General features: G+C 39.4%; 1 protein-coding gene across 3 annotated transcripts in view; it reads right to left on the reverse strand.

Annotated features, from left to right (window-relative positions):
- arhgap35a (Rho GTPase activating protein 35a) overlaps positions 1-7,114 on the reverse strand; it is a 69,901-nt gene extending 62,787 nt beyond the window's left edge. For 2 of the 3 annotated variants that reach the window (XR_003782328.2, XM_010872801.5), the window contains exon 1: positions 6,418-7,114. The gene's annotated coding sequence lies outside the window, so the exon portion shown is untranslated. Of the gene's footprint in view, positions 1-5,125; positions 5,229-6,417 lie in introns of those variants that run through there. The other variant, XM_029122929.2, reaches the window with a different exon arrangement.
- Between the last annotated feature and the right edge of the window lie 1,288 nt (positions 7,115-8,402).

Here is an 8,402-nt window from a genome sequence, read left to right on the forward strand (position 1 = left end):
TTCATGATGCTGATGGGAAATTATGCTAATTAGCGACTTCTAGCGACTTTTAGGACAGCCAATAGGGACTTTCCTTACTGAGGAGTTGGCAACACTGTCACCATGACAAGTGTAAGAAGACCGTAAACATAGTACAGCCTGCAAGCATTGCTTTGGCACTGACGGCTACTGAAATGGAAACACTTCTAACACGATGACATTATTCATTCCGAAACAGTATTGTTACCCACAAACCGCGATACGTACCGAACCACAGGCCCACTGTACTGTTGCATCCCCACTGTATATAAATTATTTTTAGTTTTAGCAGTTTACTTGTAAAAGTGGTGGACCAGTGTGTTAAACACTGTTATGAATAGTACAAAATTATGAATGTCAGGATTTAATGTAAAAATACTTAATTGAATGTAAGGCTGCATTGTCAGTTATTTCTAGATGATTTGTTCCACTGGTTTAGTTTGTTGGGCACTCATATACACCACAATGATGATCAAATTGCCATAAAGGCCTATTGGCTACTCTGTAACTTAACGTTGATACAGACTCAGTATTCACTATAATTGTGCGTAGGAAGTTGCAGAATATTCACAACGTTAAAGTTTCCGCTCAGGAGAACAGACATTTGCTCAGTCACCAAAAAGATTAGAGGGAACATTGTACCTCGCCCACCCTTTTTTCTTTTTTTTATATATTTTGAGGCTTTTTACTCTTTTTTGACAGAGGGGACAGGAGAGAGGAGAGACAGAGAGAGAAGAGTTTTCGCTGAAAGAGCAGTGGGCCAGTTTAAAACCCACCCTTCAGCAGTTTGTGTACTGGAGGCTGTTTTAGTTGTACACAATTCGCTTTTCTCGACAGCTACACAACACAGCAATAAAGTAGGGCCGCCCCTGCTTATCTAAGTTGAAACAACACAGTAATAATGCTCATTACGAGTTTAAATAATCTACTTAAAATGTATACATCCTGAAGCTGTTTGTTTGTAAAGTTGATTACAAGAAGCTGCACACATAGAGCCTATATAGACCTTAAAACTGATGGCCAGAGCGAGCGCGCAGCTCTAAACCGCTGGTTATGTGGAGCCGCTCAAAGAAGACAGACGGCGAAGGAAAACGTTAGGAAAGATGTGCCAAGTTGTGATAGGCCTAACTGAACGTAAATGCCATGCAAGTTATACGGTTAAGCAAAAAAGGTGTTTAAAGTCTGTAAAACCAGTCAAACTGATGTCCTTCAGATATGTTGGACAAAATAATTTCTGTTGCAGCCGGTCCTAAACTGCTTTGCTTCAGAAGAATCAGAAATGAAACAAAGTTGATGTCAATCAGGAACTTTTTAAGACAATATTAAGATAAGAGAATAGTTAGCCTTCCACCATATCTGCAGCAAAGGGTAATCTCATTATGGCTTAACTGCGTTTTTTTGTAAGAACTGTGCTCTATAAATAACATTTGACTTGATTATTTAACTAAAACTCAACATTCAAAATTATGCAGAAAAACCAAATATAGAAGACACGCTTCAGGCAACAAAAAAAAATTATAATAATCTAATCTATCCCCAGGTCATTAATGTTTCATCTGTGTTTCAACCTGTTGCCAAATAATAGTTGGTTGAAAATCAATACATGCAAAACTTCAAACATAGATGAATGGCTTTCTGTAAGATGTAGGGCCTTGACGAGTAACTGCACACAGAGCAAAGGACATTGAAGACATGTTACTGGTTGATAAGACATCTTTCAAATTATTTTGCTCGGCAGCTTGTCATCCAGAATATATTAAAGCTGTATCGTGTGGCCTGTTAATAAACAGGATGATAAATACAAGTGTCCTCGCTCAGGGAAAGGCTGAGGACCTCTCCTCTGAACCAAGCGACGAGACCTTCCCAAAGAAACTCGCCCTAATTAGAACATTAAAATGGCACAGACCCAGTGCCCGACCTGGCCTGGGCCTACCAATGCGGTTCAGGAGGCAGACAAGGGACCTGCAACACAACATGTGGCCCAGGAAGGGGCAAGAAAAAGCACCGGAACAGAGGGCCTTCTGCTCGGGCAAATGGCAAAGCTATTAGCGAGGGAGGAGGCACCCTGGTGAGGTGTGACTGCAGTGTAAAGGGACCAATAACGCAGAGAAAATGAGCTCCTGACTGCTAATACATAACCTGGAAGCAGAGACAGGACAGATGACAGACAAACCAGGGAGGGTTTCAGATCAGTTCAGTGGAAAAGCGTCTAAACAAGCCACGTTGGACGTGATCACAGTTACAGATTTCCTTGTCCCAAAACATTTATTAAATCCATTTGCAACCCTAGGATGTAGGTGCTCGGATGACAGAATGGTTCCTTAGCTAAAGGGGTTTTTAGAATTCAACCATACTATTCCTCTATGCTGCTGGGTTTCTATGAGATTAATACATGTTTTTTTAGTTGCAGTGTCCGATGAACACAGATCACAAAGACTGTTGGCCATCAATATTAGTCCCATATAACAGGGTGAATGTTATAAAGTAGACGACTCCCTTATTGTTTATTGCAATAGGTAGCTTATACTAGAAAAATATGTTCAAATGTAAATGTTTTGCTTTTGTGGGTGAATGTGAGTGGGGCAGTAGACAGCTAAAACATTCAGACTACTTGAAATAAAGGACAAATACGCAAAAACTGTGATGCAAACTAATCTGACATGACATAGGATCACATCAATTCAGTGAATTTATCGAGAAATTGATTTTTCAATATGGCCATCATAGACCAACATCAGAAGAAAGAACATGTTTACCTTCCCTCTCCCATCTGGAACAGGTTAAGGAATTTATCCAAAGAGGAAGTTATATCCAATGGCACAACCAATGATCCAGGATCACGAGGCTTCTGCTTCCTTTTTAGACTTTTGTAAACCCACCCCAAGTAAAAGCTGCACACCCTCTCTGCCCATCCCCACACAGGAGGCATGTGAGCTTCCTTCATCCCTCCCTCCCTTGCCCCATCCATCCCTCACTCACTCCCTGCTCTGGCTCCTCTCAGAGACTGTCGCAGCGCAGGCCAAACCCTTCTTGCATTCCTTTCTTAACAGGGGCTCCCAACACAGACCCTGGGTGGCAGTTCTACTCAGATTATTTTTCTTTTTAAGTAGCACTAAAAGACATGGACAATGGAGGCCATGCTCAACTACATGCCACATAATTTAACCTCTCAATTTTCAGCAGGCATTGTGAACACTCCCTTTTTGTAATATGTATTAAAGCCATATAAATGAAGTCTGATTGAACACACCTGTATGCTTAGCTTAAACATTTAAAGTGCATCTGAGTGCAAAATGATAGGAACATGCACAAAGAATCCAAAATGTTATGGGCACAATTGTGTAGCATACCTGTGAATGATTTCATGGACAGAGACGTAGAACTGTTAGACCTTTCTCCCCCCCTTTCTCCAAAGAGGGGAGAACTAAAGATGCAATTATCATGGGTTGCTATTATAACTGGGATAATGCCTTAGGCTGCTAGACAAAGTTGTTTTCAAAACCACTAGAAAAGGAAAGTACATAAGGAAGGATTTTCTTTTTTATATTACCCTCTAAATTTAGGTTGGAGTATTAAAACAAAGTAAAACATCTAGTTACACTACAAAGTGGCCAATATCGAGCAAAAGGATATCATTATTATTCACATTGTCAGGTTAGAATATGTTAACGTTTACCAACTCTATCACACAGGAAAGAATAGGGGATTTGCCAATTTGCACAAAAGGTCCAAACAAGATTTTTCTTCAACGTTTGAACCAACCCCTACCAACGCAGGGGGCAGCCATGTTCAACGCCCAGGGAGCAATTAGATTTAACTGCTCTTGCTCAGCGACAGATTTTTCACTATGCCGTTTCTTGTATTGGAAATAACAACCATTGGGTTACTGGTCAGATGCAAGGCTAACTATGCAACATAAACATTTCTAACTAAATAACAGCATAAGGGCCTAAGCACTTCCGTTACAGGCTTAATAAACTGAATTCTGCATTTCTTATTATTTTCCCGACCTTAAAAAGTGGTTCCTTGGATCTAGCCCAAGTGTTGTTGTGAACTTATAACATTCAATTTAGATCTAACAAAATGTTATTGGCCAAAGAAATCAAAAACCTCAGAATTTCTAAATATATTAATCAATGAATCTATTTAAAGTATAAGCAGATTTGAACAGCATAGCCTAGGTTGGTTTGACCAATATGGCATTCATGTTTCTAGGTCATTCAGAGTGCGTGCTACTGTTTCACATTGAAATTCTCACACAAGGCATCGTTAGTAAAATATCTGACAAAATGTGAGCATGCCCACATCTCCAGGCACTACTGGACAAGGAATTATTTTATTAGTCACTCTGGAGTGACTGCACAAGTAAGGGTACGGCTTGTGTATAAGGGATGTGTGTGAATCTGAGTCATTAAGACCACCTCCACTTTTAACATTTAAGGGTACATGTTGCTTGACCATCAGCAATCTGCACGCAGACTGTTCCCAGCATAATGGTGTTGCCATACTTGTGGATTCATCAGCGTTAGATAGAAAGCTAATACCGTACCTCATCAAACCCATGGCCGCTCAACGAGATGAAGAGGTGTGCTGTCGTTGAGAAATTGCTCCTCTGATCAAATCAGTGAAATGTTATTATTATGTTTTAAAGCTGACCGCAAAGGCAAACAAATCGCACAACTCTAATCATATTTTTTGTTATTTTTGAGTTGTATGGTTTGTTTGACTTTTCATGTTGTTAGACACAAACGAATACGTGACGTTAGCGAAGGACGGTGGACTCGTTTCAACTCAGTTATCAGCGGTCACTAAATTCCTAAAACGCTCAGGCCTGTATGTTGCATAGCCTTCTGGCTTCCTTGAAACGAATGAAATCCCCTTATAACAAGCAAGGCGGGTGAACGATGAGACATTCAGGCTGGACTCAGTCGTCAGGGTATTTAAACACTATGCAAAGACACTGGTTACAAAACGATATAAAATATATTGGCCCAACACCAGACACCACAACTCGTAAATCAAGACATGTCTTAAGTGAGAACAGGCGGACATTACGATAATTAAATTGACAGAATTGACGGAATAGAGAACATGGAAACAAACAAACCGTGGCTGTTTGTCAACACGTCAGCGCCCCTTCACATTTGTAGAAGAAACCATCACAAATTAACACGACGCTGAGCGATCTTGAATAGCCTGCACGATGCACTCCCACATAGGAGTGGCCACAATGCGGACTTCACGCCTCTCAGCGAAACTGTCCTCGTGTGAGTGCAAGCTACACAATACGTGTCTATAAACTAATGAAAATAACACATACTCTCTCTAAAATCAAACTATTACTTGTTTAAAAACAACAACGTGTAATGCACTTTGAACTACAATGTTGGAACTTACATCGCAGAAAGAATTAGCTCTATGGTTCTCAATCCGCCACATGAAAATGCAATTGTGAAGTTCAAAAACCGTCTTCACTGGAAACAAAAACAACTGAAGACATGAAACTTCATGGGATTGGGAATCTAGAGCCTAGATCGATAAAGCTGAAACCATTTCTATGGTAGTATTATAAAAACGTCTTCACAAAATGTCAGTTACTGTGGGAAACAAATGTCAGAACATGTTGACGGATTAAAAAACGTACCTCGCACTGCTCCCTCTAACTAGTAGGATAATGTTTGCATCATGATTAGCAATAAACGGTCTAAATATATCGCTTATACGATAGACTAGGCTATAAATCCTATTACGCAGTAACTACGAATATTATACGTCCAAAAATGTCCACAAGGCCTTCGCATACCACTAGTCCACGATTGTTCATCAATAGAGGAATGACAGCAGCTTGTTGGGTGATGCAATGTAGCCAACAATTAGACCTCCTTTTATTTGTCATTCGTCTAAAATACTTTCTCTGTTCATAACATAGGCTATTGGGCATGGTCTGAGGACATTACATGTGACAATTGCAAAAGACAAAGTAAATTTGGCTAAAACTACCTTCTGGCAATCACATTAATTGTTTTTAAAAAATGAACACTGACCCTATTGATACGGATGACCCAGTCTTTGACAATGTATCCCAGAATTACATAACTTTTTAAAAACGGGGCCCATTAGTTGAAATTAGACAGTTCTACGCAAGGAGGAGACAATCTCCCAGAAGAACTTGGTCCGGCCTGACAAGCCCCAGTCCACACAGAAAGATTGCAGACTCGTTTGGTGCACATTTTTTTTTTCATGTCTGAACGAGATTCACTTTTTATTAGCCCAGTTCACACCCAACTACCTATTTAAACCAGTGAAATAAATGTTATAAGGAACACCATCATAATCAGTTAACAGTTTTGTTTTTTTAAATCGTTAAGCTAAATAAAGGTAAAATTAACTGGTACATACCATAGCATTCCTCCCTTTCTCTCCTCTCGTTCACTGCTTTCTTTAGAATGTCCTCCGCCGCCACTAACAAAACAGCACTCCCAATGTCTTGAAAATTGAATTAATGAAGACAGAAAAGTGTACTCCTCTAACAGTCCTACACATACATATTTATATTTCCCTTTTAGACAGTTGGTATATTTTTTCCTTGAATTCAAGTCTCCATTTTCACAAGTAGCCTATGAAGTTTTCGGTACCATCTGCATGTTGAGTTCTTCCTTTTGCCTTTGGACGTACAGAAAAACACCTATGTTAGGTAGACAAATGTAGTAAAACTTAAGTTCCTTGTCCACTGGATGTCCGTACTCGTTGGGAAAGAGGGGGCGTTTGAAAAGGTTGTTTCGTTGGGTCTTCCTCTTGATTCACCACGTTGTTTTTGACCAATTATTATTTCCTTTGTTGTGTCCAAAACACAGAGCTGCCCATATGCGTAGGCTACACAGAATATGCGGTGTTGAGTGTTGCGCAATGCTCAATAAAAAAAAAAACAACTAGATGTTATGTTTCCTATGAGAATCATTACATAGACTGCCCAAATGTTTTACGGTGTCTAAGTGTATTTTTTCAGCTTCCCAATAATGGCGGCCCTTCTCCCGAATCCAGCCTCTCCTATTCCAAGAGAATAGAGGGAGAGAAAGATAGAGAGCGCTGTACGACAGTGTAGTTTCACCCAGTGGCGCATGGACACAATTACAACAAACACAAACGCGCGCGTGCGCATACACGCGCGCGCACAAACACACACAATTGCTTTTATCAATAGCATCGTTGCTTTTATTGTACTGGTAATTAAGATTATTCGTGTTATTCATCATACTTAGATGTAATTTGTTTGTTGTGTTAATCCTCTTCAATTTAACTGCATGTCTTTATATTCATTGGAAATTAGGTTACATGGTTCAGTGCAATTCAGCACATTACATTTTATTTCACATGAGAACTTTGGAGAAAAAAACCGAAGACAAAGTCTTTTTAAAAATGATTTGCATTTTAATACATTGATGCATACTGCAGGAGGCCACGCATGTCTGAAAAGTATAGATGGGAACCCTTTTCATAAAGGCAAGTGAGTTATGGATTCTGTTTCAACTCGACAGAAACATACTCAGTTCTCTCTCCAATACCATACCTGTATTGAATGTAATTAACTTTATATAAAATGTTTTGACTTACTGGCTTAATTGTTTCCAAATAGCTCATGTAAAACACTCCATCTCGCTTTCCAATAGTAAAGGATTGTATACAGTATTTATCAGAATCAGATTATTATGCTTTTGCTGTTTAGACAAAGGTATTAACAATATTTACTCATGCCACTGCACTGACTTGGCTGTTCATTTAAATTTCATAGGTATTTTTTCACATAAGCAGATGCCATTTTAAAGGCTTTGGCCTTCACCAAGAGGATATGACTTGACAATACTGAACCATAAACACTTTCAAATAAAAGCATTTCCATAGAGAGAGACATTATGCACTGCAATGTAAATATGACTGTTTTGCAACAACTCAAACAGATGCTTCTGGACTTTGTCATGTATTGCATCTCTTTCTCTCTTACTTTCACACACACACACACACACACACACACACACACACACACACACACACACACACACACACACACTTACATGAAGTTTCAATAATTCAAGCAGTAGGGGGTTAACTGATCCTCATAGTCTGTTCTTTGGGGGGTTATAAAGAGGAAGCCATACAAAGAAACATCTAATAGATTACTTAATTTCTTCCATTTTAACAAAGTTCAAAGTACAGAACCTCAACTAGCATGAGTCAACAAGCTGCTGTCTAACCATGTTAGTAAGTTCTCAGCAATATTTGCATGACCCCAATTACACAGAGCCAGATTAGCAGGGGTCAGAAGTTTTCTTCCTAATCTGTCCCCATTTTCCCTGTTTTCCTTTATGCTTAACCGACACTGAGCAACT

The sequence above is a fragment of the Esox lucius genome, chromosome 1 (assembly GCF_011004845.1).
Source record: "Esox lucius isolate fEsoLuc1 chromosome 1, fEsoLuc1.pri, whole genome shotgun sequence".
NCBI classification, from domain to species: Eukaryota; Metazoa; Chordata; class Actinopteri; order Esociformes; family Esocidae; genus Esox; species Esox lucius.